At 30.5% G+C, this 9440-nt stretch overlaps 1 protein-coding gene across 3 annotated transcripts in view; it reads left to right on the top strand.

The window, feature by feature from the left end:
- The window catches only part of LOC130666729 (dipeptidase 1-like), a 200668-nt gene that overhangs the window by 157244 nt on the left and 33984 nt on the right, over nt 1–9440 (top strand). The gene's annotated exons all lie outside the window — the stretch shown is intronic.

The raw sequence follows: 9440 nt of genomic DNA on the forward strand, positions 1-9440 counted from the left end.
GTGCATTCGGAAATGCTCTAGCTGCCGTTCTCACTATATGGCAACGCCTGGCTACAAATATAGAGCTAGAGTATTTCCGAATGCACCCCTCGTGGGCCATCTCCGAAACTTCCCACTTTTTTCGAGCTCGGGAGCTACTCAGGAGATCGACTTCAAAATCTAATTAACTTTAAATCTTGATGAGCCCTTCTGATTGCCGCAAAGACCGTTCAAATCAGTTGATTCGTCCTAAAGATATCGTCGGATAAAAAAAGTTTACATACACAACCGCATCCACACACGCACGCACACACACGGACGTCCACCCGGAAATGATCAGAATAGCTTCCTAGGACCTCAAAACGTTGACATCTGATGAAAACTCGATTGTTAAAAATCGGACCGAAGTCAATGATTTCTCTTTTTTGAAAATATTCAATTTTCGTAGCGGAAAGTTAATAAATCCAAAACTCAGTTTAATAAATATAAAACAGTACATTATACAGAATGGAGAAGAAAATAAACAATGTTAATGTTCGTTAAGGTACAAAATGATCAATGTCAGATTGTAACTAACAGTTGACTTTAATATAAGAGCTTAATTTTGTAATTATTAAATTTGAATAGGGACATTTGTATTATTTATTTCTATTTATCAGAGTTTTTAAATAAAAGAACTATAGTATTTGAAAATGTAATAAGTGCTCGGATGTAATATCAATAGTTATTTTTTTTTCCATGAATAAATAAATTGATAAATGGTGATGTAAATGTCATCACAAAATTATTGATGAAGTTAAAATAAAGAGAATTATAGATTTTTTCTAAATTCTGAGTGTCCTTTTGACCAATAACTTGATTACCCTTAAATTTATAATTCCTTTATTGTTATAAAAATTGACGTATTTAAGAGTGAGACCTCGAATACGATTATTATTGTAAGATAGTTAAAATTTTATCACATTACCTTTCGTAATTTGTTACCGATATAAATGAAATTTTACTCTATTACTTTTACATGAATAACTTGATAACGTTTAATTTTCAATGAAATTGGTAAACTCGTTTGAAAATGACAAATAAGCACTTTAAGAATCAATATTGTACATTAATTAATTTCAAAACAAAGTTTAATTAAAATTCATAGTATGATTAAAAACGAGACATGCCGAAGTCTAGAAAATAAGCTGTCATTTCTACCTTTCAATTTAATTACAACATGTACTTTTTTTTTCATTTTTAGCTTCGAAAGCAGGGGAGTTTATAACCTATTTGGTTATAAACTTAAATTAATATACTGTCATCAGGACATTAATGAATTATTATCATTTAATGCCATTTATTGTATGTTAAGGAAGGGGTAGGGATTTCAGCGTGAAAAAAACACTTCTTTTGCGAATTTTTTTAATCTATATGGATAGAGTAAATTTATTTGAACCTTTTGTACATTGTTAAGTGTCATTTCAAGAACATTTCATGAAATTTGGACACGAAAACATCCACAAACAAGCCGGTGACAAAGATTTTCCAAGAACGCTTTTGGAAAAACACGATTTGCGGTGTTCACTGTATCTCAGCTAGAAATTATCTGAAATCAAGTACCCTTAAAATTTTGTCGAAGTATCATCAAATCCTCCCCCCCCCTAATGGTCTTTGATAATTTTTTTTTTTCATTTCTAAATTTTAGTGGTCATCTAAAGTGAAAAGTGCTATTTTTCACGAAAAATTTCGTCATTTTAAGGTTGGAAAACTTCCTCAATGTTAAAAAAAAATCTCAAACTAACCGTTGGGGGGAGGCATTTTATACGTAGAAAGTGTGTACCGAGTTTGGAATAAATCGTATAACAGGGCTAAGCTGTTACTCTGGTCGTCCTTACTAAGGGCGCCACTGGAAGTAATAACGGCCTCCCAGAGCCGGATCTTTGATCGTCAGGGTCGGTGTAATTTTTTTATTTAATTGTAAGAGAAGGATGAGGAAGGATAATTTATAAATAAATTAATATAGTTTGACGTTTCACTTTTATACCTTTTATTTAATTAACCCTTTTAACTTTTTCTCTTATAACCTTTGTACCTTATAAACCTTTTAAACCTTATAACTATATATCTTAATAAACCTTATAACCTTTTATAAACCTTATTTTATATAAACCTTTTTATTTTATCCTTTATTATAACCTTTTTATTTTAACCTTATTATATAAACCATATTTTATTAATGACCCGCAATATTTATTTAACCAAATTTAATAACCCGCAATAATAAAATATAGCCGTTACCTTTGGCTTTAACACACACTCTCTCAATATAACAATAATAATTAACCCGCAATTATTTATTTCTTTAACTCACACACTCATTTACTCAGTCCCCTGGACTATAATCTACACACGCACAATTTTATATATTTTCTAACCAAATGGCTTCCCGCCATAGACTAGTTCTCCCACCACAACTTTTACACTTTAATAAATAATTAATTAATTAAATATTTAAATTTTAGAGATTAATTCAATTAATTAATTATCTGGTTTTAATTCCTCCCTTAATTCTTTTACATATTTTATTTTCCGTTCTATTAATTTTATGAGTCGGTCACCTTTTTCTCAACTTTTACTCTTATCTCCTTCCTCCAGTCTTTAACTATTTTATTCACGCGTTAATTTCCTAAATTTCCTTTTCCCGTTTATCCACTTATTTACTTCACTCAATTCATTTATTTATTTCATTAATTATTTTATTTATATTAATTTTCTTAATTAATAATTTTACTTGTCACGACCGGTGACCTTGACGACAGAATTTATCCTCAATTTTCCCGAGACACTCTTTTATTTTAATAAATGTAATTTTCTTAAGTCTGTTTTATTTTGGATAATTTACTCCAATAATTAATTAATAATTTTCTCGACTAGAATATGGACTAGACCCGATAACTTCCGGTGCGTGGGTTACACGATCTACCTGGAAAGTTCTAGAATATTTCCGGCGAACTGCCTGGAAATATTTTCCTACGCGATAGCTCCGGCAACCTGCCTGGAGTCAATTAAATTAATTAATTTATATATTTTGATTCTAGCCAATTTCTTAATTTTTATTTCCCAGATTAATTTCGACGCGACGATACCTGATATATGACTAAATATTTAATAAATTTTTCCGGCTTTCGGCCTGGAATAAATTTATATAAATACCTGTACGCAATTTAATTTTCCGCTGTTTTCTGTCCTCGTCGTTTTCGTCTGGTATCTGGTCCTGGGTCCTTATGTAATTCTTTTGTCTTCTCCTCAGTGTTTCCGTCTCGCTTTGTCCGGTCTTTGTCTCCTCACTCTCTTTCTCTCGTCAAAACTCGCGTTCTCTCCTTCACCTGCTTTTCAATTAAAATCAGTAATCTTTCAAAATAATTACCGGCTATCTGCCTGGTAATTGTTAATAAATTTGAACAATTTATCGCTTGGTTCCACACTATGTACCAAGTCCCAAAATTAATTAATTACCTTTATAATTGAAATGGCGTCCGTTGAACTCAATTTTCTGCGTCTCTCCGTGTGGTCGTTCCGGTAACAAGTGTCGTCTCGCTTCCGTCTTCCCGATTATAATATCCTACCCCCCGCATGGCTTCGGGAATCTTCGGACTTCCGACACTCCTACTTAATTCTAATTGGGGACTGACAGACGAGCCTCCAATTTCCACTCCCCGGTCGACTAGTCGCAACCTACCCGGATAACCCTGGGTGGTATTCAACTATACCGACAGTGCGAACAATAGATTTTATTTAAATTAAATTTTTCGCGGTAAATTCAATTTTTACCCCGTTACAATCGGTCATGTAGTTTTCAAATGGCAGTGATCACGGACTTTGAAAAAGTGGTTTCGAGAAAAACACGTTTGAAGTTTTAGAAGCTAAAAAAGTGAAAACAAAAACTTTTTTATTCAACTTACACTGAATCATCGATTCCAGCTCCATAGAGTAGATTCCCTGCAGGAATATTTAATTATAAGAAATTACAAAAAAGAAAAATCGAATTCAAATGCACATCGATTTTCAAATGTGCAAACCCCTACCCCTCTCCTTTAAAGCTTGTGTGAAATTTATTAATCTTTATCCCCAATTTCTTTGAAATTTAATTTTAGGATTCAAATAAGGAATTTGCTTTTCAGTTCCAGAAATTAGCGAATTGCATTTTTTCGATAAGAAAATGAATTTTTTTAAACACTTTACTTTTCATTCAATGAGAAAAAATGTGTGATGAAAAATATGTACAGAAATTCTTACCACCATATTGTTAATGATTTATTCCGCTGATTGAAAATTGAAAATATTTCATGCAAAAGAGGGTGGGAATTTATAACTTTTATTACTGTTGTTTATGAATATATTATGAAAGTATTTTAAATATAAAATTTAAAGTATTTGAAGTATACGTGGCACTTGAAAGTAATGTGAACGTGAAAAATTTTTAATAATGATGCAGATGGACGGGAAATATTTTTGAAGTTACATATTTCAGAAACTTCATATCAACATTAATAAACATTCATTTTTAATATTTACTGCCAAGATAACATGCAATTATTCGAATATTTTTTAGTATTTTTTTATACAGTATAAAAAATATGAAGTTTAAAATGAACTCACAGTGTAGCGGTCCTACTTAGCGGTGTCATCACCTGGTGTTAAAACGGTGTACATGTGGGGTAAAATAACTCCAATTGAGGTATGGGGATGTGAACACAAATTTTTTAAGATCTATACAAAACAGAAAACTAAGTAATAAATAAATGTTTCGAGGAATAAAGACCACTTTTGCGTGTGTTAGCGACTCATTTTATTGAACAACGTTTCGTAACTATTTGTCACTTCTTCAGGTTCTGTACATAACTTTATAGAAATTTAAATTAATTTAATATAAACAAAACAATATATAACGAATATGATATTTAGCTAACTTCAAATATCGCAAACGCCAACTATACTCTCTGAACATGAATAAGTGAATATTCACTAATTCTGAGTGCCAATCGAACCACTTTCTGAAATTAGTGGTTCGGTTTGCACTTGGAATTAGCGAATGTTAACTTATTTTCAATAATTCATGTTTAGAGAGTAAAGTCCTTCCAGAAAGTAAGACGCCATTGGGAATTATATGAAATTTTCAGTTTTCAACCTTAATATGTAGCAACAGCGTGAAAGTAGACGTTTTCTAATAGTGAGGGTAGAAACAGACGGCAACTTACTCTCTGGGAGGACTTTACATTATAATTGCCTTGCTTTATAACCAATATTATATACATGTCCTTATTCCTAAAAACTTCTATTTAATAACTTATATGTAGCATCGGAAAATTCGAAGTAATAATAATATTTCGTTAAAATTAAAATTACGAAATTATCGTTAATCGAGATAAAAACAATTCTATTACCTATGAAATAAGCAATGCCATTTTTATTAAACTGAAACAAATTGCATTAATTTTTTATCACTTATCAAATTAAATATTTATGAACAATATTATAATTATTTCAATCATAAATTTGATGTTTTTCATAAAGTAATAACTGATTTACAGTCGAAGCTCTCTAAAGTTGCCCTCCCTAAAGTTGCTAGCTCCCTAAAGTTGACAGGATATGCTCTCTAAAGTTGCTCGGATTTTCTCCCACTCTTCTTTTTACTAAACGAATCAGAATTCAAGATTCTGGCGCGCGATTTAAACTTCTATAACTGATTGAATACATATTCTGTTATGCAAGATAGTTAACCTAGAAATACAATTTTTTCATCATTAATGAAACTATCCGAGCAACTTATAATTAATGAACAAAAGTATTTTCGAGATGTAATAAATTTTATTAGTTTATTTTTTCAAATTTCCGGTCGGCAAAGAATAGTTCAGTCAATGTTTCAAAGTAGTGATTATTTTATAAACTATGTATTTTCCATTTTAGTTATTTATTAATATTAAAATATTAAAAATAATTTAAAAATCACGATTTGAGGTTAGCCTCAACGTATATGTATCACACGGTTTGTTTTGATTTTGTGACGCATCGAAACTCGCATAGGAGAATCAATTATCCTAGCGAGAATGCAGAGTGGGGAGAAGGGGGAAAAGCAACTTTAGAGAATGGTCCTGTACGGAGAGAGCAACTTTAGGGAGCTTCAACTGTAATGATGATAAATTAATAATTAATAATTTTATTTTATTTTTCTCGCTAATTTCGTCTGCAAAGAGACTTGAATCATGAAAATTTGTTTCCAAAATTTTATACAATAACATTGTAGACAAATATTCTTTGGATTTCTCCATAAATTGGTAGCTCTATGGTGTATTATAAAAATTTGAAACAATAAAAATTTTTTTTTTATCCTTGAAATGCAATTCAACTTCTGATACTTTAAAAATAAATCTACTTTTTTTTAATACTGGGAAAAATTTTAAGACTACTGATGTTATTTTAACACCGATAACCTTAACACCAGGATAGCGAGGACTTGCATTGGTTTTTTTATAATGTAAGAGACTAGAACACGATGAGATACTTAAGAAAATAATTAATTTTTGTGGTTTATAAACTAATGAAATGACTTTTTATCTATTTCAAATTAATCTGTCATTATTTTACAATAATTTTTGTTAAATTTTCTCAGGTGTCCCATAGTACTCTCAAAATTTAAACCATCTCAAAATTCATAATTTTCTATAAAAACTAAAATTTTTTTTTCTAAAAAATTGTGGAGATCCTATTGTACTCCAGGTATTTCATTACATTTCGGTCTTCCCTAGTAATTAATAATTTCATTTCGTTGAGTCCATGAACATGAATAATATAAATAAATATGAATAATATAAATAAAACTCCACCTCGGAGTGAAGTTTACTTCGTGAGAAATAAATTAATAAAAAATAACCCGTTCCGCATTCATTCCGAATTTAATTTCATATAATTTGAAAAATTTTCACAGTAACACAAAATAAATTGTAAAATGATTAGAAATCTCGAAACTCCAATTTTTTTACACCATAAAATAATTGTCGCCCCTCGTACTTAACACCCAAAAAATACAATAACTAAAAATTTTGTCATGATACAAAAGTTAGTACCGTAGTTTTGGGGAGTAAAAAAATCAATATTACGTCCTTCATATATATGCAATGAAGGAAATGCGATGTAAGCAAGGCAACATGATCGGAAGATCCGTTTTGACCTTAAAATATTACTCTACTCGGCAGCTTCAGCTATCCAATGCAATGTACCAATTGCACAATGTGCCAATACATACAACTGTAGCCGACTAATTGAATGTCTAGTGATTGTTCGATTGCCGGCCTCTAAACTCATTCGATCTGACAATCACCGTGATCCGGATTTTCGATGCTGCTGATGGTCCCTTGCTATTGCTCATCTATATACATTGATACATTAATTGAAACACAAACCATACAATATATAAAGATATGTATAATATGTATATTAGACTGATTCAAAAAAATCGACGATTTTTTTTTTTAAATCTCGCATTGAAATACACTAATGGAAAAAATTAAAGGATCAAAAAAAAATTCCAAATTTTTGGGCGATTTTCAACAGGCCCTAACTTTGAGAGAAATGGTCGTTCAAGAAATAAAAAAAAAGGAAATTGTAGCTCCAAGTGTCTACTTTTTGGATTAGAACTTTCAAATTTTTTAGCGTTAGCAGTTTTTGAGTAATCTTAGAAAAACTAGCGACAAAAAAACTTTCAAATGCTTGCCGCGTGAACGGTTCCCATATATTCGGGAACGGAATATAGTATAGGGCCGGATAGCTCAACTGGTAGAGCACTCGGCGCGTTACCGAATTGGTCTGGGTTCGATTCCCAGTTCGGGCTATCTATATTTTTCTCAATTTATCTATTCCACGTTCCCAAAATATATGCCGCGTGAAACAAAAAAACGGCTGGTTGGATTAATCTGGCTCTCTGCAGGGTTTTTGTGGACATATTGAACTGTAAAATGCACAGTCAACATTATCGATTTCCACAATATTTTCGTTTCAGCGCTTAATTTTCCAAAAAACCACAAAAAGCCCTTTTTTTGTGGCATTTTTAAATTCATGTGACGATAGGAAAAAATTTTTTTTTCGAAAAAGCAATGGCTAATCGTTGAAGGGAATTTATTCAAGTTTTTAAAACCCACCATTAACTTTCTGTGCAATCATTGCTTTCTGAGATATCGATAATCAAAGACAAAAGGATCCTTTTCCATTTGAAGACCGATATCTCGGCGAGAAGTGGACGTATCAAGATCCATAAAAAAAGAAATTAAAGCTAAATAATAAAGGTATCCGATCCTCATAGTGGTTAAGCAAAAATAATTTTTTCCACGCCCGGAGACCAAAAACAAAAAATTAAAAAAATTTGAAAATTTTTTTGTCGCTAGTTTTTCTAAGATTACTCAAAAACTGCTAACGCTAAAAAATTTGAAAGTTCTAATCCAAAAAGTAGACACTTGGAGCTACAATTTCCTTTTTTTTTATTTCTTGTACGACCATTTCTCTCAAAGTTAGGGCCTGTTGAAAATCGCCCAAAAATTTGGAATTTTTTTTTGATCCTTTAATTTTTTCCATTAGTGTATCTTCAGAGCTTCTCTTAATTTTAATATTTAGAGGTCGCGCGTTGCAGCTTTCAATTTTCCATTTAAATAACACAGAAAAAAAATTCTTTTTTTTTAGAATTTTGTAGCTCACAAACCAATCAACGGAGTTTTATGTGCGATGTACATTTATGTTAGAAATTGGACGCTCTACAAAAAATGTTTCTTATCATTTTTTTAAAAATCCATCTGTTCAAAAGTTATTTGAGCTTGAAGTCAAATTTACATTAAATTTAGAGGTCTTTTTACTTTACCGGCGAAACTATCAGACTTATCACAAAATGTCGTACACTGAGAAAAAAATACTTTTATCAAGAACATTTACTTGATACAAGAACATATATTCTTGATAATTTTCAAGAATATATAATTTTGTCTCAAGAATTCGTAGAATTGAAGGGAATAATTTTTATTTAATTCAAGGAAAGCTATTCTTTTGTTTACTCATAATGTCATAATATAATATCAAATTCATATAATAACAAAAATAAATTCAATGCTCTTTTCTCAAGGAATTGATAATTAATAATAATAAAATAAATATTTTGAACGGATTTCTTAAACGAAAAAATTCATGTTTGGAAAATAGTATTTTTTTTCTCAGTGTAGCAACTTTTTTGTAAGTAATTTTATTCCCAATAAATTATTGCAAATAAAGTTTTTCTAAATCCCGCATAACTTCCTAGTTATTTTCATTTTAATGTCAAGCTCTTAAAAAAATATTTTTCCGATTGATCTTAAGCACTTGACATTAGCACTCAGACATGAATTTACGAGATGATTACTATTGGTTACTTTAAAAAACTAGAATAAAAATTTAAAATTTAA

This window comes from Microplitis mediator, chromosome 4, assembly GCF_029852145.1.
Source record: "Microplitis mediator isolate UGA2020A chromosome 4, iyMicMedi2.1, whole genome shotgun sequence".
Lineage (NCBI taxonomy): Eukaryota > Metazoa > Arthropoda > Insecta > Hymenoptera > Braconidae > Microplitis > Microplitis mediator.